The 25,740-nt window shown below is 41.2% G+C and overlaps 1 protein-coding gene across 13 annotated transcripts in view; it reads left to right on the top strand.

Annotated features, from left to right (window-relative positions):
- FOXP1 (forkhead box P1) overlaps window positions 1–25,740 on the top strand; it is a 499,850-nt gene that overhangs the window by 103,439 nt on the left and 370,671 nt on the right. For 10 of the 13 annotated variants that reach the window (XM_075130242.1, XM_075130253.1, XM_048859184.2 and 7 more), the window contains one exon: window positions 10,333–10,445. The exons of the other annotated variants lie outside the window; for them this stretch is intronic. The gene's annotated coding sequence lies outside the window, so the exon portion shown is untranslated. The remainder of the gene's footprint in view (window positions 1–10,332; window positions 10,446–25,740) is intronic. 13 annotated transcript variants of the gene reach the window in all.

Raw genomic sequence — 25,740 nt, 5'->3', positions numbered from 1 at the left:
TCCAAGCAATATTCTCTGCGTGGCGTAGAGTTGTGGGAGTTTTATGACACTTTCTCACAGTGCTTGTTGTTGTAGGGGTGTGGCCAGGGGCATGGCTGGAGCATCTTGTGCTTTGGCAAGCCCCAGCTGCATAATAAGCTCTTGGAGGCTATTGCAGCCTGGTCAATTTAGAACAACCTTAAGGGGGCTCTTAAATTACATTTGGGCCAAACCGGTCCTTAGCCAGCCTCAACTTGGAGGAGGAGAATTATAGAGGTGCAAAGCCATGTCATGCCTCCGCCTCCTCTGTCCGTCCCTCCCCCCCCCCCCCACCCCCCCCGGATGCACATCTTCCTAATGTCGACCGTGCCAAATGGAGATTAGTGATGGTTGAAGATTGAACCTTCTAGAGTTACACCAGATATCTTGCTCTCTCCTCCAAGTAAGGAAGAATATACTTAGCAATGATGAGGCCCTCCATAGCAGACTGTTGTTGGTTTGGTATAAAATTTTTGGTCATGAGTATTTCAGTATCTCAAATGATCTGCATTGGATTGATTAAGGCTTTAGAGCTGTGAATCTCATACGTGCGTCTATTTGGCTCTATAGCAAAGCTGTAGATGAGTTCATGCTGAGAATCCTGGGGTTTACACTTTGGTCTTCTGTGTGTAGTCTGCTAAACATACTTCAGATCACAGGCACGGGTGTTTGTCACTTTCTGCACGTATGCATGTGGAATGAGATATTTTTTCCCCCTTAGTCCCAGCATAAACTTAAGTTAGTTGCCTCAAATTCTAGATTCTATAATATTCTGGACCTGAGTCAATATCTTCTATTCAGGTGAAATCCTTATTTTTGACTGTTTAGTTCTGTTTGAATTGTTCTTCCTGGATGCAATTCACTGTTGCATGGGAACAGCCCAAAGTCCTCTGTAAACCCCACTGTGGGGCTAAGCAGAGATAGGGCTACAGTGGAGAAGCTTTGTTGGGAGAGCCCCTCCCTAGTAACACCACATAAGCAGGCATGCAGATGCCATTTGGGAGCAAGCTAACGGTGAACCCATGGAACCTGTGACTACAAAGATCTAACAACACAGGATCCCCAGAAAGGGGATGTTCCAAGCTAGAGATTGGAATGTTAACCGTGGAGGGGGCTACATTGCAGCTACGTGGCCTTGTCCATTGGTTGTAGTCGGGTGAATTCCATCTCCCCTTCCTGCTTAGTTCCCCTTCATTGGCCTTCCCAACAGATTAAACAGAGTTGCATTCCATTCTAACTGATTTTTTTCAGTATCTTGGAGTTGCTGAAGCTGCAAACTTCTATCCTTGCACTGGCTTTGGCAACTGAATGTTCATATCCAAAGCTATCTGGATCTGGAGCATTTTAATATAGGGTGGTCAAAAGATGGTTGTAGCAGTGGGCTCAGAAAGCTCCCCCAGTGAGAATCTTTATACTGTACCGGTTAATCCAAATTCCCGTCTTTTGGAGAAACGTTGCTTTCTCTATGAAAAGATAACTTCTGGGTAGGAAAGATGTGGTTAAAATAGCCATTGTCCCTAAAACGCTCAATTTTTGGCAGACATTGCCAGATCTCCAACTGAACAAATATATCAAACACAAATCTTTTAGGAAATCTGTTTGTTTATAGGCTATAGGATCCTATTTATATTGGACCTGGACACATGCAGCCTGTTTATCAGACATATAAACATAACGTTTGTGTAGGCATTTATGCACGTGCAGTATTTGTGTAGGCACCTAATATGTACATATTATCACAACAGTGCATCCAAATCTGGTAATTATCAGATGATCAGGTATGATCTAATTGGCCACTTGCCCTGGCAATTACCCATGTGCACAGTAACTTTATGGACAAACTGGCTGTTTGCATGTGTACAGTTTTTTTTTTTCTTCAAGTGCACAGGTTTGATTGTGTAGTTAACCATGTGTTGAAAGGTAATGGGCTCATCTCCGAGAGAGCTTTTTTCTCGGTGGGATTTCTAACTATATGTGGTGCTTCCCCTATATGACACACAGGTCTTCCATGACTTAGTCATGGTAGAACATTTGATGGGTAGTCTTTGACACAAGGAGTTTTTCTTTTGATGTTGAGTGTTACAGTACTGGAAAATTGTGATGGGAAGCTGAGTGCAAACTAACCCTAAATGATGATGCAGTGGCTAGTTATGTCACTTTTAGAAATGTTAAGTCTCTTGTACTGGCAATGGAATTTCATACATAGAGTAAGAGAGCATGGGGTTAGCACATGAATTAGGATGTGCAATCAAGTTCACCTGCCAATACTTAGTTTGACAATGTGTATCCGCATGGGCTGCTTTTCTTCAGTCCACGTCTATTGCTGCCTCGTAGTCATGTTTTAGTGGGGGAGGGAGCCTCTTGACGCTTTCTTTGCCTCCAACCCCCTGTGAGTGTCAGATTGAAATCCTGTGCTGTAGTGATGGTATCTCTCCCTACAACTACATTGTACAGAGCTATCGCTAGCAGGAGTTTTTAAGCGATTGGATTTTGAATTGCTGCATTGTTCATCTGATTAAATTGTATTTAATTAGCTTTGTGTTTTTGTCCTTTTGTTTCAGTGAAAAGATAACGGGGGGGGGGGGGAGGGGAGAGATTAAAAACTGTCTAAATGAAGCTTCGTTATTTAAAACACATATAAAAACCTCCATAAGATGCCTTTTTATTCTGCAGCCCTTTATCTTCCTTCACAAGCTTTCTGAGAATGAGTACTGCATGTTGAGTTTTATCTTTGCTTTTATGTGTAGTAGCCACATGCTTAACATTGAGCACATTTGAGTTGCATTTCATAGGGCTTTCACAATCCTTTTATAAAGGGACTGATCTGTTAACATCACCCTCTTTAGATCTAGCAGGCAGGATGTTCTTCCATACAAAGAAGAGCTCACAGTCTTTCTTGCCAGACCAGTAAGTGAATGATTTCAAGCCTGGTGGGCAATACTTGTGTCCATGCGTAACACAGACAGACCACAGTAGTAGGCAGCTGCATGTAATTTTGAACTCCACTCATTGAACTGTAATAAAACAATATAAGCACTGCTTGGGGGAAAGATTGGATGCAGTTATCCTTATACAAGGCTCGGGCATATGAAAGCAGTGCTGGCTGACAAGAGGATTTTGAGATTTGATTTTGATTGAATTGCAGAATTGAACAGGCCAGGAATGTCAGTGGAAGGCTAAATGCCTGTAGTGCCATAAAGTTTTATTCATGTGAGGCTTTCCAATATAAAGTAGATGGATTATTGGAAAAGGTGTCAAGAGACATGAAATAGAAGGGCCCAAAACATAAAATGTGTGTATAAGGGTAAAATTACTTCTTCCTTAGTACATAATTAGCTCACAAAAATGTTTTGAGTAATTGTTTTTGTTTGTTTGTTCATATTTTTTAAGCTAATTTATTGCATGGTATAAAAATGCAGTCCTTCAGTTTCCCCTTCGGATCCTCCTTTAGGGAGAATACATGCTGCTTTTAGAATGGGATTTTTTTTTAAGTGTACGCTGTCTTAATTAAAATTAAAAATTAGCAGAGGAAGGGACTCTTTCTGTCTCTTGGTTGCTTACAAAAAAATAGTCCACCGGATATGATCGTCAAGCAGACACTGAAAACTATTATGCTCAAAAACAAGAGCGGGATGTGTATTCACATAGCACAACACACTGACTTATTTCATAGCTCAGTAATGCATACATAATTAGAGTCAAATTTGCATAGGACAGCTGATATCCAAATTTGTATGACATTAGAGACAGCTTTGCTCAGTTGCAATGAGCTATGTACAGTAAGTAAAGTTGCACAGAAGATTGTATGTGGGTGAACAGGAGTGTGTCATATTGGTCTCTCTATTCTTTATCCATTTACAAAGTTCTACCTCAGTAGACATTTTTTTAAGCATGTTCTAAATCATATATTGTGACTATGGAAAAAATATCCATAGCTTTATTCTGAATGCACTTGTTTAGAATTACAAAATAAACAAAGAGCTTCGGTGAAACGGGCCTTTTTGTATCAAGCTATTTTTCTATTTTTAAATTCTGCGTATTGAAATGAAAGGTTCATTCAGCTTACCTTCCTCAAACTGAGCAGTACCTTATTACATTAGCAGTCCCATTTATTTCTTTTGTAAGGTAGTATTAAGATGTATAATGTTGGCAGAATTGGGCCCCAAATTACCACAAATTATAACTATATGAAATTGTATTTAAATGTACAGTACAGTGTAAATCTGGTTTTCTTTTTGCTAAATGGTATTATTCAATGTGCTGGATTGTTGTTAAAATGTTCTGTTGAAAGTCTGGATTTGTAAATACACAGGGAAATAAGTGCCATGTTCTGTGCGGGTGGTAAACCTCTAAGGATTTATAAAACGTGTATTTACCACATGTTCCATGGATCTTTCTTTCTCTTTATTTTGTTTTATGTTCTCTTTCAAAAATAAATGGGATGAATATTTATCTAATCAAATAGCCACTCATTTACAGTGGATTTCTTTGAGGGCAAAGAGGGAGAAAGACCCACCTATACTCATTGAATTATGTGGTACAGATTCCGTGATTCCTGTTGTGTTCGCTTCACTTTTTTCTGGGGTGCCTTACAGAATGGAATATGAGAAGTTGATTTCTCTGTGTTGTGCTAATGACCCTTAAGTGTGTGTCAGTGTCCCAGATCATGTGGGGGAATCCGATGGGAGAGGGATGTTCACAAATGTTAGAAAGAGCCTTTTCAGAGTTTCTGCAGAGCTTTGTAATATGCTGGTCTCTGCAGCTGCACCATTCTTCTTACCTCCAACCCAACCCTTGCGCTGGCTATGTATCTCTTGTGTTCAAGCAGAGAGGGCATGTGCCGTCATTCTTGGTTTGTCCAGATGTCAGTGCTTTGGTTGACGTATTTAATGTATGAAGAGTCATTTAAAATAGTTTTCAATTCTCGGCCTGTGAGTGATAGTGTTACATTTTTGTTCCAGTTTATTAAGGCAAACGTAACTAGCTACGCAGCCCCTGAGTGGTTGGTGCCTCTGCAAACTGATGATTTTTTAAAGAACCTTTATGCCAGCTCCATAAAATGCTAGGTTGGTTCTGAACAAATCGTATGCCGCTCTGTTACAAGGAAAACTGAATCATATGGCAGTGCCAGTCACTTTTTAAGTGAAAGGCAATCTATTCAGCGTCAAATACAGCCTGCTGATGCTTGCCAAACCTGGAGGTCCATTGAGACAAGATTCTCATGACCTACAGTGCTTAAAACACATGCAGACCTCTGAGACCTCAAAGAGCTGGGCACTTCAGATCCAGGATAGGAATATAATGCAGTTTAACCTTTCTTGGATCTTTCTGGCTAGCCTGTGGTTTAACTCTTTCCTGAAGATTAGGGGAGATTTTTTTATTCCTTTGGCTATGGCACATACATCCTGGGTGATGTTCTGGGCCATAGGATGATGGTTAGGCTACAGAATAAGCATGGGTTTACCTCACTGGATGATCTGATTGATGCACATTTTCTGCTTAAAGATTACTGCAGCTCATAAAGGAGCTTCTCAGCCGTTTGGACCGGTCTGTGCTAAATCAGATGGTCGTGATTTCTTATGTGGCCCCTCACATCTTTCAACTGATTTCCAACAAAGTTTGAGAGTATGGACCGGAATTGCCTGGGTGAGGTGGTGCTGTTTCCCCTGCATGCTGTCCTCTGGGCCTAGTAAATCCAGTTACTCATTATGCAGTGCACATTGCAACAGATCAGTCACTCTTTCTGCTGTTGTCTCCCCTCCCATCGTAACTCCATCAGTGGTCCTTTACCACTGTGAACTCCACCCCAGCTCTTATCCCTGTTTTTTCACCTTCCTGTATTTCCAGTCATGCTTCAGCCTGAATATTTTCCTGATTGCATTGCTCTTAGCACAGCGTCCTAGAACCTATTTCAGGTCTCTTTTTGGCACCAGAACGCAGCCTGGACTGGCTTTGGGGAGGCTTGGGGTTTTTGTATTTATTTCTTTATTTAACAAATTGTCACCCCACCTTGGGGTGCCTTGGCTGGCAAATCCTAAGGCGTTCCCCCTCTAGTCTGATTCTACCATCACATTCCACATAATGAATTGGTGTCCCCTGCCTGGGAGACTCCATCCCTCTCCATTTAGCAAGGGACCTGAGACACACTCTGCATCCAATGGTGGTGGGGACCTGTAGTCCCCTTCTCTATCCACCTCATGTAAAGGAGGGCAGATTTCTTCTGAAACCACTTTAGCTTGAGTTCCTTTTCTAACCCCCTCTAGGTCACGAAGGGAGAAGGCTGGGGAAAGAGCACACCTAGCCACAGGAAAAGCAAGTAAGGAACAAAATAGATGTGTGTGTGGTTTGACCAGAACTTCTGTTGCTGCCACCCACAGGCCCTTTAGCAGGGCCAGAATTGGTGCGGGTCTGCTCACGTGACTGACCCAGCGGGGCTCAATCCTGTTGCAGCTGCATAGATCACTTCCCCCCCCCCAGCCCAGGCTCTGGGTGTTAAAGAACCCCAATGTATAGGCCTGGTTATGCTTTGGGTCAAAGATGTCAATTAGAGCAGATTGGGTTCAAGTTGGACATACATTTTCTAAAGCTTCCATAACAGTGGGTCAGCGAACCATTAGGATGGTCTCCTGAACACACGCATAGTAGAAGTCTTCCATAAACCATGGAAGATGGACACATGCTCTGGAAATGTATTGTTACACTTTTTTTGGTCATGAGTTCTCAAAAGCATTAGCTTGACTTAATGCTAGCACTTCCCCCTCCATCCGGGAAATACATTCAAACAGTTTACTAAGCGTAAATGGTTATTTAGAGTTCCATTGGCCTCCAAAAGCTCATGTTGACAATAAGGAAGGAAAAGATCTTCAGCTTTATTGAATAATCCCAACTCACTTCCGGAGTTGAAAAGTTTCTGGGGGGGTGGAAATGCTGTATATATTAGCATTCCATATATTTACTAGTGAATTGCTATAAGTGGAATTGTAGTATAATACTTCAACCGTGTTTCTACTAAATGAGCCATCACAAATTGGCAAACATTAACTTCTGACATAAAAAGGTAATTTTTCTTATTTCTGGTAATAACTTATATTCCATTGATCTTGTTAGTTAATAACGTATTTAGACCAGGTGCTTTATTAAGTTGTACAATTATGAATGAATGATGCTAAAATACATGTACTGGCATTAACGCAGTCAAATTTGCTAAGCAGATTTGCTAAGGCTTAATCCATGATGATTTATTCTTCTTAAATTCTGAAGGTGGTAACTATCTGAGATAAATTAGATCTGTAGAGTCAGATCCTTAGGTGGTGTAAATTGGCATACTTTTGTTGTAGTCACTGGATGCCAGCAGAGGATCTGGCTCTTGGTGTATATATTTGCACCTAAGTTCATAAATTAATATTGAAAGATAGTTTTCCTCTAATTCTTAATTGTATCTGGAACTTTGTGACATCAATATGAATGATATACTGTAATGGGGGAAAAAAAAAGTAGTCCACTAATACCATTTATCCTTTATGGATAAATACATAAACACGGAACAGGTATGGGCTCAATCCTGCTCCAAATTAAAGTTAAAGGCAAAAACTCTCATTGACTTCAGTGCTGCAGGATACTTCTGACAATTTGGCCCAAAAGATTTTGAGTTAGAGCCCAATCCATGATTACAAACCCTTGCTCAAGGGACTTTACACAGAAATAAATGTCTGTACTTTCAGAAGCATTTGCAGGATTTGGTCTCAATAGGTAGTCAGCTGCTAGTGCTTGGTACATTTTTATTGGGTGTTCTGTTACAACAGGCTTTTTTCCCCTTTGTTTAAATTTGACATAGTGTTTGAAATGGAACTGGGCAGTGTCATGGAGTCTAAGTTTCCAGCCCACGCACGTTAGATGGAAAACATTTCTGCCTCATCAAAGAAATAATTGTGGTTGCTTTGCAAGGGGCAGGCCACTAGTTACTTCACGTATTTTGGGGTGAAGGGTGTAGAGAGTATTAAGAAATTCTGGAGTCCATTCTTAGCCCTGTAAGTTACACGGAACCCAGCCCAATCCCACATTTTTAAATACATTTGTTTTAAATAATCATGTTAACAACAAATGTTGCTTGAAGGAAACTTAAGAAACCAAATTGCACCAGGTAAAAACTTTGTAAAAGGCACTGCATAAACCCTACCCGTTATATTCTTTTTAATATTCAAAATTCAATCTCAAAAAATTATCTTAGCCCCCACCCCTTCCAATCAAAAACTCACACTTGGAATTAGTACCACAACAACGGCAGTGCAGGCCACAATAGGTTCGATTCTCTAGAGCAACTCCGTGGGGGTGCTAATATCTCTCGGAGCAATTTGAAAACCCTACAGTGTGTGCTGTGGATCCCAAGCTAATTCATTTGCTCAAACAAACAAACAATCATCGGCTGCGGAGGGAAGCCCTGTCTGGAATAGGATTTCTGAAAAAAGTCAAACTTCCCCCTTTTGTAATTTACGATCCCTTTAACAATGCCACTTTCTCAAACCCATGCATCATATATAAACAATGGGCCACATAGAAAAGTGTACTCCCCAGAGTATTACCAAGCATGTAATTTTGTCTTTAAATTCTTATGAGTGAATTGTAAGAACATGACTTCATAGGAACTGGTGAGACATTACAGCTTTTAATAATACTTTGCTTGTACATACAATGCTTCATTTTTACTTTTTTCTTTTTTTATTAATTAAATTGCTCCTTTTGTGCGTGCATGTGGCTATGAGGAAGGGATCCCATGCATCACAGCATGCCCCACCCGACCCAGTCTTGGTGCGTGTCTGCCAAGGCAGTTTCTCACCTCCTCGGGCAGGCACTCTAAGATCATGTCCTGTCTGACTAGGTTTATGAAGTTTTTCACCCACTCCTTTGTTCTCAAAGAAGAATTCCCCTGAGAACTACTACTCCTCTTCTTCCTGTGTAAATACCAGCCCTGCCTCACTTTTCCCCCATTTGCAGCAAGGCGTCCTAAAACGCCTGTAATGCTGGTTTACACTGTCCACTAGGGGGCGTTGGAGAGAGGCAGCATGCTGCCTTAGAGGCTAAGACTAAATACCTCGGGTGTAGATGTGACATTCCCCCCCACCCACCCCCCGCAAGCCTGATGTGCAAGTACAAAATAAGCTCCGAATCGTACCTCTCCTGCACCAGCCCACTGTTGCTATCCATCCACATCTTTGATCTTTCCAATCATGTATATTTTCATAAATTTCCCAGAAAATTGAGGTCAAACTTATTTCATTCTTGAATTCCTTGCCCCCACTTTTTTTTTTTATTTTTTTAAAACCGCAACATCTTGGATTGTGTAAAACACAGGTGACCAAACATCTTTAGCAAATCGCAGCTGCCATTCTGCCTGCAGCAGCAGGGTTTGAATCTGGCTGCTTATCTAATAAAAGGAAGAAGCTGCACCTTTTACAGCTTTTTGTAGCACAGTTTGTGGGCTTGCCCATAATAATACAATTATGAAGGTTAACAGGAAAAAACTGGGTCCAGGAGTGATTCTAGGCAGCTGGCAATCCCAGCGAATTGGAAGCACACCACCAGTGAAAACTGCAGTGAAAAGCAAATTAAACCTCATATCTGCCATCTCAGTCGCTTTTCTCTGCTTTCCTGTTTGGACTCGAAAGGTGATTGGAGCCAAGGCAGTGACAGTTGACGGAAGTGCTGCAAGGAGAGAGTATTTATTTACAGTGAATCGTGGTGATGCTTGTTCAGGATGCGGTTTCACGCAGGATGTTCTGTCCCCACCCCCGGTTTGATCATTTCTCCAACCCCCCCCCCCCCCCAAAAAAAAAAAAAAGCCTTGATTGTTTGAGGCCACAGCTCATGCTTGGAGAAACATTGTGCAACATGCCTGTGCTTGGAATGCTCTGTTAATGTGCCATCATAGGAAGTTCCTGTATTGGGTATAGAGGCAACTATCAGGAGTAACTCACATCCAGATGTGTTCAAACACAACTCTAATCGTTATGCGTTTAAAATAGGGAAGTAGGCTGACTACATATGCTGCAAACTATGGTTAATGTGGGCTGCTTAATTCATTGCCAGAAATACTGCCAGTTGATGTTGTAATGTGTTCCTTCCCTCCTCCCTTCCCCCCACTACCCCCCCCCCCCAAAAAAAAACAACCACCACCACCCAAACCCAAGTTTTAATACCACACAAATGCTGTACTAGAATTACTTAATACAAAAGTTACTGAATTTTTATTTCACTTTAGCTTTTGGACATGGGATTTCACCTAGCTCTCACTGTCCTAATAAGGTCTTTTCATTTCAGTGCCAATTAGATTGGAAAATACTTCAGAAGAACATCATCTTTGTGGATGAATTTCACTCAGCCATAAATAGAGAGGACTGTAATGCTGTTTTGGTCAAAAGAGCAGTTACTGGGTAAGACCTTTTCAACATACTATCTCAACCATTTGCAACATATGATCATACTTCTATACTTTACCATAGTATTGTGCGTCTCAGTTTGTTTAAAGTTTTGCAAAGTATTTTGAAAATGCAGAGCACTAGATAAGCACCCTATTGTTTCTGAATGCTGTTGGTCTGCTGCCAAAAAGAAAACAATCAGACCCCTGCTTCAGGTGTAGCTTTCATACTGCGAAAAGTTGACAGTTGTTGGGAATATTGAGATATGCTGTTTCAATCAAATTCAAAACTTGCGGAAAGGTACTGGGCTGACATAACTGGAAAACAAAATTCTCTCTCTTCACAGAACAGGTACAGGATGAGCAGTTGCAGTGGAGTTAGTGCCGCTCGTTGTGGAGCGAACTGTTCCGAAGGGACGTCTTTATGGTTGAGCGTGCACTTCAGTCTCAGTGCCTGGCAGAGTTGATCTTTAGCCTTTACTGAAGCTGCTAACAAACTGCCAGGCAGCTTGATAATGTTCACACTTCTCCACTCGGAAATGGACTGAGACCACCAATTCCTTGCGTGTAGGTTACTCACAACCATGAGTAACTTTTGTTACTATCAAATTGGGCCATATTCAGCCTCTGAGCGAATGAGAGAATTTCTGTATCGTGTTACTCCTGGGAAGAACAGGCAGCTCAGAGACCTGCTATGGTGCACGGGTTTTCCTTCCTGGGTATTGAGCCAGGAAGTTATTGAAACGGGGAAGCGGGGGGGAGGTAGTGTTTTTTGGTTTTGACCTTTTTAAAAAAAAAACTATTTTTAAAAGTTTTAATTAGTTTTTATAGCTGGAAAAAGGATTCTAATACTTGTGTTTTCCACTCACGGCTTTTAATTACATCATTGCTATCATCAGGGCCTTTCTGCAATCCCCACATTGTTCAATAGACCCAGTAAATGCTTTTAGGAAACTGTAAAAGCCAGTAACTTGCATCCAGAGGACATGGTTGTAGTCAGCATTCAGGCAACCAAAACAACTGTCTGGATAACTTTATGGCCAGTACATATGCTGCATTGTGTAGTGTGTTGCAAGACAACAGTTTCAGAAAAATGAGAGCATGACTACTGCATTTGTTATACCTCCCTCACAGACTGCATTACACGTGCAATTATGTTAAGTCACAAATGGAAGAAGTAGTTAGGGTTATAAGCCTACACTCAAGCTTCCAAATTGTCTCTTGTGTTGTGAGTTAAAATTCAAGCTAGCAGACCTTCTATTACATGCCACTGAGATTTATCAGTGCCCTTCATTGCTTCCAAGTTGGCATGCGCACCTTTGTTTCACAACTATTCCCTGGTGTTCCACTGTGGTGGCAACATATGTTAGGATCCTTTCAGTGTTGTGTTTTTTCCTTGTGTCATATTGTCTTCCCATGGTTGACATAAAAATAACAGGGTCCAATAATGACTTTTTCACCATAGAGCAGTATCAAAGGATTGTTCACAATATTGTGTATCTTGTGACTTACTTTCTTTTTGAAATATATTGAAGACTTTCAAAAGCATGCAGTTCACTGTTGATGGATCTCTGAGGGGAGCCAGAGCCACACACTTAAAGCCTTAAGGTGAGATTTGCAAAGTTACCTAAAGGATTTACATGTCCATTTCCCATTAAAATTAATGGCATCTGGACAACCAAACTGAGTGGCTTTGAAAATTCCATTTTTGAAAATCCCACCCATGACTCTTCTAATTGAACAGCAAATGCCAACAAGCTTGAAAAACTGGGATAAGGTTCTCACTTTTTAAAGATGAAAATGGTGGATGTCGCTTGACATTTCAATATTTGCTGTGTCAAAATTTGTAATTCATTTTCTCGGTGAGAGAGAAATCTCTACCGATGGCAACTACAATGTGCAGTTAACTGAGATAGTGAATGTCCCAAGTACAGGTGCCATTGCAGGCTTCTTTAAAAAAAAAAAAAAAAAAAAAAGATAATAGACAATAAGAATATTGATGCCTCACCTTTTTCTTACAAATAAACAAGACTGTCATAAAATTCAGATGGCTTCTGATGGTTTTTTAAACTTAGTTTAAATTAGATTGGCTTAAATACCGGAACTTACCCTTTTGCACTCATCTAATTTGTCTGCCTTTATGCTTTTTAATATGAATGCATGTGGACCTTTTGAAATCACAACTATTATTCTATCAAGGCTATGGCAAAAAAAAATAATTTCAGTCCTCTTCTTTATATACATATGCTCGCACCATACACCAGCCTAGCTGTTTCAGATGTAAACCTGTGGTGTGTTCCTCGAGCATGAAATAACATTAAGAACATTGCAAGTGTGTCAGAATCATATAGTTTTTACAGCATGTGTCTCCTATTCCCATCATTTCCTGGATGTGTCCATTTTTACTCCTTCAGTTGCAACAACATCTGCAAAGAGATAAAGTCAAGTCCTTACTTTTATAAGCAGATATCTATGAAAAGACTATTCAAGGCATATTTAATTTCTAGCAGGCATGTTTCAGCCAGACAAAAGTCTTTTTTCATTGTGTTTTCTTCACTCATTTTCAAAAGTCCTCTGGCTGAAAGTGAATCATAGAATATCAGGGTTGGAAGGGACCTCAGGAGGTTATCTAGTCCAACCCCCTGCTCAAAGCAAGACCGATCCCCAATTAAATCATCCCAGCCAGGGCTTTGTCAAATCTGACCTTAAAAACTTCTAAGGCAGGAGATTCCCCCCCCCCCCCCCAGGTAACGCATTCCAGTGTTTCACCACCCTCCTAGTGAAAAAGTTTTTCCTAATATCCAACGTAAATCTCCCCCACTCAACTTGAGACCATTACTTCTTGTTCTGTCATCTGCTACCACTGAGAACAGTCTAGAGCCATCCTCTTTGGAACGCCCTTTCAGGTAGTTGAAAGCAGCTATCAAATCCCCCCTCATTCTTGAATGCCCCATTGTGAACTGGTTGGGGTTGAACAGTCTGTGGGGTTTGACTTAAAACAACAACAAAACCTGTGTATAATGTGACGTAGTGAGTGGAAATCGATTTTGTTAATACACTGGTCTAGGGAAGATTTTTGTAGTGTCCAAGGGATTTAGAAGCTCACGTTCAATTGACTTTACCTGGGACTTGTACTCATAAATCCCTTAGGCAGTTCTGAATCTCTTTCCTTGTGTGTGATCATGTCTCCCTCTAGTGGCCGTCCTCAAAAAGGATAGGCGTGTGCTGGTTACTCACAACGGAAGGAGTTACTTCCTCTTCTCAAGTCTGTGCAAGGAGCTTGTGCTTTGGTGCTTGTGCTTTGGTCCAGGGTGCTATCCCCATTGACAGCCAGTGCTATCTGGAAGTTAGAAATGGGCAGTATATACAAGTAACCTTGCTTCAGTGTGCTGAAATGTACTGTTAAAAACTGGAATGGGTAAACTGGGATTGAACAGAACACTTACTGTTTTTTAGAAGCCAACTTGAATCAAACTTTTTTGATGGTCTCAATTGTTTGGCTAAGTGTGATTTCCAGCCAAGACAGGAATCTAAATGACTGAAATAACATCAGAGAAGATGTTCTTATGGTACAGAAGGAGTTGGAATGGGAAGATCTGAAAATCTCAGGCCACTTTCAGCCTAATTTGGTAGCTTCCAGGGATTTGCTTACTTCATACAAGTTTTGGATAGCAAATGTGTGCTTTCCAAACCTGAAATCTAAATATTTTGAGGTTTCCCATCCCTTTAATAATAAAAAGCAAAACAACCCACTCCAAAGAAGGCCACAAATAACTTTTTTTTAAAAAAATACTTTAAATTCATTAGGCAGCTTTTGTGGGGATACAGCCCTGCTCCTTAAACATTCCTCTTGTCCTCCAGGAAAGGGAGGTGGGGGGTGGTGGTGGTTGTTTTACAGGAACTCAGTGTTATTCAGTGGACTACAGCCTGCAGTACAGTGGGAAAATTTAAATGGCCAGGAATGAGAAAAAGAGAACTTGGCTGTACATTGACAGTGTTTTATAGCAATCATTAACAAATAGCTGAATGTAATCTTCTGTTGTCAGATGCTCATAATTAGGGCCTTAATTGGGAGCTGTGTGTGGGAAAGACAAATGAAAATACTGCATTGGGCCTGGTTTTAGGAGACAGCTGCCAAAGAGAACAATCCCCCCCCCCCCCCCAACCAGTGCAAATGGCAGTGGAGGACACTGAACATTCAGTGTCTTCCCTACTGTGACTTGGGGTTTAAGGGAGGCACTTGGGTCTGCTTGTATAGTGGATGGCACAGGGACCTGCAGAGCCAATAGCATCCATGTCCCTCTTGTCTCTCTCCCCCTCTCCCCCCCCGCCCATCCATTGGGGAGGAAGGGGAAATGAACAGCCTCCTCCGGTCCTCCCAGAATGAGGAGCAGGAGGAAGAGAAACAGGCCCTGTCTCCAAGAGATCCTTCAGTTCTCAGTCCGCCCTGCTTTGGCGGGTGGGGAGTGGGTCTTCCTCTCCCTCACCAGCCCCCCATATTCCTGGGTGCATGTGGAAAGGAATCTGCAGAGGAGAGAAGTGATGTATGTAGTGGCTAGGTGATGGTGAGTATTCAGGGGCGGGGGGACGCGGGAGAGGATGAAAAGATGTATAACTGGGTCGGATGAGTCAGTCTGGTGTGGGTGTGTCTGGGTGTTAGAGGATGGTGCGCGTGCGTGTTGGGAGAGAAGTTGTGAGACGGCTGACACTGGATGGATTCAAGTAGGCTCTCTCCCTCCATGTCTCAGCCTGTAACTGCAAAAGGGAGCTTTTAACTAGGGGGAGCCTGGCTGAGGGAGGAAGACAACATACAGGTTGCGATGAGGATAGAGAGCATGCTAGGCAGTGGGCCTCCCTGCCAAACTCTTGGCTTCGCTGCCCAAGCCCCAGCCCCGTGCCCACCTGTGGACCTCCTGTTTTCTTCCATAATCCTTCGCATCACCGTCCCCCCGGCCACCCTGTGGTTTTTAATAAGCCTCAGCAGCTTCTCTGGTCTGTCAGACCAGGCCCCTCCTTTTGCAAACCGGGACAGGTTTGTCTGAGGGAGGGTAGACGTCTGGGTCTGGAAGCTGAGTGTCTGTCCAACTAGGTTGCAACTCTCCTGCTCCTAACACTTACAAGGGGGCGTGGAGACCGTGATCGTGGCAGGCCAGAATGTCAGAGACCCTGGGCAAAGTCCTGGTCCCATTGACGTTAATGCAGAGCTCCTGTTTACTCCTTAGGGACAGGATTTGAACCCCTGAGTTTGTAGCTCCTCTCCAGAGACTGCTGTGTCCTCCTGTGGCAGCCCAGTGTTTCCCTCTGCTCAGAAAAGACAGGTTCATGCACTTATTGAAAATTATGGTTAATTTGGATGGGAAGCTTCATTCCTTTCTTACAATATCAGTAAAAGATCAGGAAATCACAAGTTTAACCCAACATTCACGTCCTCCCTAACCTCTGCTCCTACATCTTGTGGGCCAAATATCTTAAAACCTAAACATGCACCTTGACCAGGGGTGGGCAAACTTTTTGGCTTGAGGGCCACATCTAGGTATAGAAATTGTATGGTGGGCCATGAATGCTCACAAAATTGGGGTTGGGTGCGCGAGGGGGTGAGAGTGCAGGCTCAGAGGTGGGGTCAGAAATGAGTTTAGGGTGCAGGAGGGGGCTGTGGGCTGGGGCAGGGAGGGCTCCTGCTGGGGGTGCGGGCTCTGGGGTGGGGCTGGGTATGAGGAGTTTGGGGTGTAAGAGGGTGCGCCGGGCTGGGACCACAGGGTTAGGAGGACAGGAGGGGGATCAGGGGTGGGGCAGAGGGTTGGGGGGCAGGGGAGTTAGCTCAGGAGTACAGGCTCAGGGGAGCGCTTACCTCAAGCACTCCCAGAAGTAACAGCATGTCCCCCCTCTGGCTCCTACGCAGATGCGTGGCCAGGCGGCTCTGCTGTGCACTGTCCCCTCCACAGGTGCCGCCCCTGCAGCTCCTATTGGCTATGGTTACCGGCCAATGGGAGCTGTGGGGGTGGCACTTGGGGTGGGGGCAGAGTGTGGGGTGGAGCCCCCTGGCTGCCCCTACACGTAGCTCAATAGCTGGATTAAAACGGCTGGCGGGCCAGATGTGGCCCGCAGGCTGTAGTTTGCCCACCCCTGACCTAGATGTACACAGCTTCACAACTGACTCACTTTCAAAGCCAACGCAGAACAATCCACAGTGCGTGCTTGCAAGCCCTCATTTTCACTCCTGAGCACAAAACCTGAACTCCAACCTCATTTTTCGTATGCACAAGTAAGACAATAGGCTTTAACTGTGCATGAGTGTTTTTTTTTTGTTTTGTTTTGTTTTTCTTTTAGTAAAACATCTTAATCTTGCTGAGGTTAGATTTCAGGTCACATGTTTGAGTGAGATGGTGAGGAACTGAACACGTGCATTATCTATGCACATAGTTCTATGAAATCACGTGCCTATTGAGTGTACATACTGGATATATTGTATCCAACAAATGAAAATCCTCTCTCCATAGCTCCATTCCTAGAAAAGAAAAACAATCTCATGGCATACAGTTACAAACTAGCACAGATTAAATAATAAGACAAGCAGACAGTGTAATATTTTGGTATGGATGATAAAACTATGCAGAATCCACTTACAGTTTAGGCTCATCATTCATGGGTTACACTGTGGCTCCTAATTCACGGCAACAGAGTCAGGCTTGCAGGCCCTACCATCTGGTGAGCTCAAATGTGTATTTGAAAAGCACAGCGTGCTGGTGGGCTTATATACAAGACATTCACACACACCATATATTGGTTGGGGAAAGAGAGGGAAACTGTTTCAGCAGTGAATGATTTATATTTACCCAAGGTGAAGAAATACCTGATAGCTCACAAGTATTCAAAGCCAGTGGTGAGTTATAGAGGTCTTTTTGCACCAGTGAGGAATCTTCTTTATTGTCTGTTTGTACAACATGCATATTTTTAATGCTTACTTTTATTTTGGTTTACAGGTCTTTCTCTGCTGACCATCTAGTGATTTTTCAAAGTCTCTCCTACCAGTTCTTTGTCTGGTTTTTGATGCCAGATACAGAGCAGAGTGGGAAGCCTTTGAACACTTCATTGGTTGAACTCAAACTAGTTTTTCTGATCGCTTGGTTGCAAGCCACTGTGATGAGCACAAGGAATTTAATTGTGATTGACCTATGATGCACTTTTAAAGCAAAAGTGATCTATCAGCAGTCAGGCACCCACAGCTTGGTTTTGTATCTGTCATAATGATGCCCCAGTTGTTGCGCAGCAATTAAGTTTAAATTGCAGTTTCCATTTGAATCCTCTCTGGCGTCTGGTTAAAACTTGGCCATTTTATGTTGCTCTGAGATAGCAAGTCGCATTACTTCCTACAAGCTAAACTCAGGGATCTTCTCAGTTTCTGTTACTTGGACTATTTTGTGATGAATGTAACCTTCCTACAGCATACCAGCCTTCTCTAATATGTGGTAAAGACTATTTAACCTCACTAATTCTATTGTTGTAAGGCTTAATTAATACATGATACTGCTACTGATTATTATTAAGCCTATAGAGATCCTTGGATGGAAGGGGCCACAGCAGTGCAAAATATTATTACTTATTTTATTGTCAGAGCTCCGGATTAAAATCTGCGAGTGTAGGGAAATTCAATTAATTATTAAAGCAGCTCTTATAAAACTTTATAAAATGTAAAAGGTTTTTAATGGTCATGTAACGCTGAGACAGAGTGAATAGCACCCTTAATAACTCATCCATGTAGTCTTTTTCCTTACTAGTAAAGACCTCTGAACGGGTCATTAATGGATAAAGACAGTAGTTCACATCACAAAATCACCATGTCAAGTTTGTAAATGTCTATTTAAGGAAGATTCAGGAATTAGCTGGTAAGAAATCTGAATGGCTTCTTATTCCCAGGGTGGTCTTTTCAGTTCAGGATTGTGGTCTTTGTGGCAGGCAGTTGGGGAAAGCTTGCAGAGTCACTTTCTGTGTTGTACCTGGTTTGTGGATAAATAGTGAACTTCATATTCCAGAGTGACAAGTTTTTATAGCTTTTCAAGTACAGTAGAAGTAGTTTGGAAGAATTTTAGATGTTTTTACTGGAGATATAAGTATAGATGTGGGATGATGACAGTGCATGCCAGGTTTCAGAGTTTGAAATGAGTGATTGAATATGTTGTAATTAATTGAGTGGAAAAATAAACACCTGACGATGGTAATTAATGAAATTTGTACAAAGTATTTTAAGACCCTCACTTCTAAATTTTCCACTTTTTTGTTTACTGTTATAGAAGAGTTTTATAGTATCTTTAGACCGAGGTTTAGTTTATGAGGAAAAACTCTCTTCTTGGCAAGTCCAGATTACATTTTTCAGTTAAATCTCATCTGAATATTTGGTTTGATGGAAGAATAGTTACAGAACACATTAATTCAGTTTGTCCCTCTTTGTAGCCACACTCCTGAATTTTTATTTTCAAATAGCATTCATTCATAGAATCATAAAAATGTAGGGCTGTAAGGGATCTCGAGTGGTCATCTAGTTCATCCCCCTGCCATGAGTCAGTACCAAATATACCTAGACTGTCCCTGGCATGTGTTTGTCTAACACATTCTTCAGAACCTCCAATGACAGGGATTCTATGACCTCCCTTGAAAGTCTATTCCAGTGCTTAACTACCCTTATAGTTGGAAAGTTTTTCCTAATATCTGACATAAATCTTTCTTGCTGCAGATTAAGCACATTACTACTTGTCCTACCTTCAGTGGACACACAGAACAATTGATCATTGTCATCTTTATAACAGACTTTAAAATACTTGAAGACTGTTATCAGGTCCCCCCTCAGGTCTTCTTTCCTCAGGACTTAACATATGTGATTCTTAACCTTTCCTCATCGGTCAGGTTTTCGGAAACTTTAATAATTTTTTTTGCTCTCCTCTGGACTCTCCAGTTTGTCTACATCTTTCCTACTGTGTGGTGCCCAGAACTGGACACAATCCTCCATCCAAGGTCTCAGCAGTGCCAAGTGGAGCAGGACACTTACCTCCCATGTCTCACATACAACAATGCTGTTAATACACCCCAGTATATTAGCCTTTTTTTTTTTTTGCAACTGCATCACAGTGTTGACTCCTGTTCAGTTTGAGATCCACTCTAACCCCCAGACCTTTTTTTGAAGTACTACTGCTTAGCCAGTCATTCCCCACTTTGTATTACTGCATTTTTCCCCCTTCCGAAGTGAAGTACTTTGCACTTGTCTTCATTGAATTTCATCTTGTTGAGTTCTCCAATTTGTCAAGGTTGGCTTGAATTTTAATCCTGCCCTCTAAAGTGCTTGCAACGCCTCCCAGCTTCGTGCCATCTGCAGATTGTATAAGCCTACTCTCCGTTTCAGTAGCCAAGGCATTCAATGAAAATATTGAATTATGTGGACCCCCACAAGATGCATCCTCTCGGTTTGACAGCAAACTATTGATGATGACTCAGAGTGTGTGTTTTTTCAGCCGATTGTGCACCCACCTTTTCGTAATTTAATCTAGACCACATTTCCTTTGTTTATGAGAATTCCATGTGGGACTGTGTCAAAAGCCCTGCTAAAATCAAAATATATCATCTACTGCTTCCCCCACCCCCAGCCCCCCCCATCCGTTAGGCCGGTAACTTATTAAAGAAGTAAAGTAAGTTGATTTGGCATTACTTGTTCTTGATAAATCCATGTTGGCTATTGTTTATCTCTACAAATTAATTGTTTAATAATTTGTTCCAGAACCTTTCCAGATATAGAAGTTAGGCTGTCTTGTCTATAATTCCCTGGGTCCTCTTTGTTCCCCTTTTTCAAGATAGGTTTTATATTTGCCCTTCTCCGGTCCTCTGAAACTTCACCTGCCCTCGAGGAGTTCATGAAGGTAATCACTCATGGTTCTGAGATTGCTTCAGCTAGTTCTTTGAATATGCTACGATGAATTTTGTCAGGCTTCGCTGACTTGAATACATGTAAATTCTTTGAATATTCTTTTAAGTTGTTCTTTCCCTATTCTGTCTTGTGTTCCATACCCCTTGTTAATATTAATAGTGTTAAGCGTCTGGTCACAATTAATCTGTTTAATGCCTATTTTGCTTCAGTCTGCATAAACACCTTATCCTTCTTGGTGTTATCTGTTATTAGCTCTCCTTTCCCATAAGTAGTGGGTCTACACTTTCTTTTTGCCTTTCTCTTATTCCTAATGTATTTACAGAACCTCCTTTTTATAGCCTTCTTATTCACTTAGGTTCCACTCCTACCATGCTCCAGCTTCCTATGTATATTTCAGTGTTTCAGACAACATGCTCGGAAATAGATGGCTGGATAGATTTCAACCCCACCTTCCCTCATGTAGAGTTCATATCTCAGCATTCATTAGCACATGCAAGCACAGTGGGTTTTGCTGTTTGCTTCTTAGTATGTCCTTTTGATCTTGAAGTGCTAGGGGCTTTGCCACCAAGGTGAGGTGCTCTGAAGAGAAAAAACCCAACTAAAAATTGCAATGGAATAGCAATCTGTTAGACACAAAGGGGGATGGAATAAATATGCTTTTTAAAAACACACTTGTATATTCCAGTGCCCTCTTTGATATTTTTTGAGCAGATTTTGTTGTTTGTTTGTATGTTTAGTATTGTATGATTGCACAAAGACTGACGTGATATTATGAACGAAATTTCAGTTCTACCTTTTTTTTTTCCTCTTTGTTTTCAGCCCATGACTGGGTTTTGATGTCTTGCTTCTCAGAATGCTTGACGGTAGTAATAACGGAAACAGCAAAAAATGTCAGCTTGACTACTGTCTGCATGTCGGTACTAGTCCAGGGAGTTTCAAAGTGATGTTTTATTGATTTTGTAATTGCACAGTAGAATGGACAAACTGAACTGTACCTCAGGGCAAGGAAAGCCCCTGTCTAAATGGCATCTGTTGTTGGATGTACACCCTGCTGTAATTTGGGCAGGGAGTGCTCACTATGCAGTTAAACCATGGGACTGAGACCTCTCCTTAACCCTTTCTCTTATGTGTTACTAACACTCTAATTTGTCAGAGGCTGTAACCAGAAGTAGGAATTGAAGTTTAGAGGCCAGTTTTTCCTGTCCTTTAGGCTGATGCAGCTCTTCTGGGCATCACTGGAATTTACACCAGCATATCTGAGAGTAGAATTTGGCTCATAATCTTTTCTCTCCGGCTACTTTTTAGGGTACATGTGTATTTTGTTGTTGATATCTTAAATCCTTAATGTTCTAATGTGCAATATTGCCTCATTTGCAATATCCACCTTTTCTTAAACTGAAAAACTGGCCTTAATCTCTTATAAAATAAAATTTTTAAAAATGATACTTTTGCTTAGGATCTGGTAACTTCCCCTAACATAAGCTGATTACTTTCCAAAACTGAAGGAGTGGACGGAGCTGTTCTGGTAAAACAGTTGCAAATTAAATGTGTAAACTTTTGCTCTTGACATATTTTTTCACTGGCACGCTGTCTGTGTTCTAGGTTTTTAATTTGGTGAGAGCACAAATCAATTAGAAGACTAACTTAGGGCAATTCAGAAACAAAGAAACACAGTCATTCACAGAGCATTTTACCTTTCAAAAGGAGATTTAGTACTTCACACAGGGGCCAGTTTTTAAAGCAAAAGGAGAGACTTTGTGGTCAAACTTGTGTAGTTTTTTTACTTGAGGTGTGGGAGCTTGGAGCTAGTTGCTCTCTTGCTCCTTTAGCTGTCAAGGGCTGGAAATGCTGCGGAGGTCCTGCATTCATCCCCCAAGAGGAGAGGGAGTGTCTTACAGCTCTCAATAGTTATGGTTAAAAAAGAAGCAGCAGTGTGGATGAGCTGTAGAAGAAATATAGCTCAATCTCCATCACACTGCCTGGTTTCAAAGGTGTAGAACTACAGTAAGGAAAACTAGAGCAATCCAAGATAGCTTGGTTGTGGATTGGGAGAGTGGAAATAAACAGAGTTCCTGATATTGGAGATGCTTAACATGCAGAATTCCCATTAATGTTGGTGAAAGCTGTAAGCCCAGATTGGTTTCTGAACCCACAGAGATGTTAAAGGGTTTTGTCTACATTTAATTTTGGCTGCCTCAGGGTTGCCAGTTTTGGTTGGATGTATTCCTGGAGGTTTCATCGCAGGACATAATTGTTAATTAAAGATTAATCTTTAAGTCCTGGAGACTCCAGGACAATCCTGGAGGACTGGCTACAGTACCATGATTAGGTCGTCTTCCACAATCTGAATAGACATATTGGTCTGAATTTAGCACATGATCTGCTGTTTATTTTTGGAAAATGTGCAAAGGTTTATGTATTTAAAAAAATATTGATAGAAAACGTAATGTTCTTTCAAAGCATTTGTTCAAAGAAAACTACATCGTAGCTGCATTTTAGTAGGTTTTACAAAATTATTTTATTGTATTAAATCTGTTTAAAATCAACATGTTCAGTTTAACTTTGGTATTTTTATTGAAGCTGCTGGACTTCTTGTATCTTGAGAACCTTGTTCATTATTAGATTAATGAACAAAAAATGGCATTTATTTAATGTTAAAGATGTACTATGCATTACCAGAGCCGTACAATTCAAAGTTAAGGCATTCTTTAACAGAGTGTTGCAGAAATAAATGGGGAGTGTAAATAGCGTATCAGCAGTAACAGCTGCGCTCTGGGGCTTCTGCCGGGGTAGAACCATTTTATATTGTGCCTGGAAGAGATTGCCCAGGTAATTTGCTGATTCAGAAGAGGAAATGAAGATTACCAAATCCAACTGATACTCTGGGAGAATTTAAGGAGGCACGGTGTAGTTACTCGAAGTACAGTTTGGCCAGGACACCAAGAACAGTGGGATCTTCAATGATCAAATTCAGTGGTGTAGTGTTTAATAAGCACTTAGGGAGACAACTTCTCTCTTTCTAGGTTCTATATCACATCAGCAACTGTGGTATTTGAGCACCTCTGAGGTTAGTGGGAGAGAAGGAACTTTTTTACTAACGGTGTGAACTGGGAGATGAGTCTGAATCTTCTGCTGTGGAATCCAATAGATCTGTGAAGCTTAGCTGAGCCAGGGCACCTAGCTGCTGCTGAGGACTTCTTTTGAATTGAACTCTAAATTTGGGGGCAGTTCTTATTAAAAGTGGAATGGAAATAAGATATCAGACTATGAAATGATAGTTAACATTTGGCTGAGTCTTTATCACCTTCCTCCCCCAACGCCAACTTTTGTCATATTGCTCATAATTTCAGTCTTGGTGATCTCAGTGATCTGACTCTTTCTATATGTTGTAGTTTTGATGAGAATGTTGAGGTGAGTGTGACTGAAAATACAGACTATGCACTAATATTTCCTGTGCCACATCAAACCACTGAAATGACTAAAGAACATCCTGAATGCTAAAATTCTTTCGACTATAATGCTGAAACCGAATTCTCAGCCAGTCAGAGCATAGGAAAGGTGTGAATGTACTGACCCAGAACTAGACTTATTTCCAAGTATGCAGTTCCCTGCACTATGATAGGCTTAAACATTTATGTGAGTAAAGGTTTTCAGAATTGGGCCCTTCTGTGATTTAGTGCAGCACTCCGATCTCATGAAGGCACTCTGGCCATGATAGTGGACATGGTGTAAGAACCTGGTAGCCCTAAGGTAGTATACAGGGGCAGCAGACATTCTGCTAAAGTTCTGCTGAATCAGTGTCTGCCTTGTTGACAGAAATCATATTGGCAAAGGCCTTCTCAGCAATTCTGTTTTGCTGTGGGGTGTGTGTGCGTGTGTGTGTGTGATGCTTCCTAATTCCAGTGCTGAGAGCCTGCAAAGATTTATGCAATTTACCAAGTGACAGCTTGTTGAGAGTATAATGTTTTAAAAGTCACAATTTAACTACTTCTGTTCACTTTGTACTAACTTCTAATAGTAAAATTGTCACGAGCCTTCGTCCGTTTTCAAAAGTGATTTAGGCATTTAGAAGATTAGGTCATATTGATTTTGGAATTGGCAAAGTCACTTCTGAAAATGGAACTTAGGTCTACCATAACATTCTGCCCTCAAAAGCATTTGTGGGTATGCACTGTCAGTGGGAGTCTCTATCTTGCCATGTAGGGCAAAATTTGGCCTTAGAATAGCTAGTAAAAATAGTTTTTTTTGTAATTTACAGCATGGGGCCAATTTGATACAAATAGTGCTAGATAGTGAGGAGTACCTGAGCTCAAGCACACCTGGGGAGGGGAGTTGGGCTTGGGTGGCTATAAGCCACTTTTTTACTTACCCCAGTCTTGTGGGTTGACTTTAGATTAGCCTAGGGGAGTGAATGTCAACGTATTTGTTTTAGCATTCTTGTTGTACATCCTCTTATAACTTACTAGGGAGTTAAGGTAAAGCTTCTATTCACTCAAGTCACCTGAAGTATGCCAATTGTATTTAAGGGAAGTCTGGACAGTTATGCATAGCAGTGTGAGTGGTCCTTAGTTGACAATACTTTTCAAAGGTAAGTATGGATAATGTTGTTGGACTCTGCTCCTCCACAGATGACCTCATATCACGATGGCCAGACTCTGAGCAATTGTTTGATCTGTCTGATGGCCTTTTTCTTATTTTTATGTGCTGATATGAAGCTAATGGTTTTAAATACTGGGAATTTCTATAGAGGGTTTGATTGTCAAGGTGAGGTTCTAAGAGATTAATCCATCCCTTCAGAGTATGGATAGACTATTGTTGTTTTATAATGGATAGTAGTTGTAAGGATCATTGAAAGGTGCAATAAAATACAATGATACTGAGAGTGTAAAAACACTCACCTCCTCTCTGTTTGATATTTGATAGAAACCTTTTATCACTAAAAACTGGCTGTGTACCAATTTGTTAAAAAAAGAAGTAGGAAACTACAGGTTTTTAATTCATGCCATTTGAACCGCCTTACTGTGGATGAATGCAGTGTGTAAATTATAGTTCCCATGAGGTAAAAATCAGTCAAATGCTGCTTAACCTTTGCTTTGCCTTTGCCATGTTTCATGTTACATTTGTGCTTAAGAGAATGTGTATTAGCTTTCACCTTGCTACAATGTGAAATCATCCTGAAGATTCCAGTTAGTATGCGTACATTCTTGAAATTAGGATTCAAGATGTGACAGTGCTAAATTCCAGTCATCAGTGTATGATATTGTAATAATAAGAGTTTCATAATTTGTGTGTATACCTTATTTGTAGATGAAAACGTGATGGCTATGTTTAGTTTAGCATTCCGGTAGTGACTGTTATAGTTTAGTATATATGTTGTATTAGTGGCTGACTTAATTTGCAA

The sequence above is a fragment of the Caretta caretta genome, chromosome 7, assembly GCF_965140235.1.
Source record: "Caretta caretta isolate rCarCar2 chromosome 7, rCarCar1.hap1, whole genome shotgun sequence".
Taxonomy (NCBI): Eukaryota; Metazoa; Chordata; order Testudines; family Cheloniidae; genus Caretta; species Caretta caretta.
The sequence above is the reverse complement of the archived record's forward strand: the minus strand, read 5'-3'. Positions and strand labels throughout refer to the sequence as shown.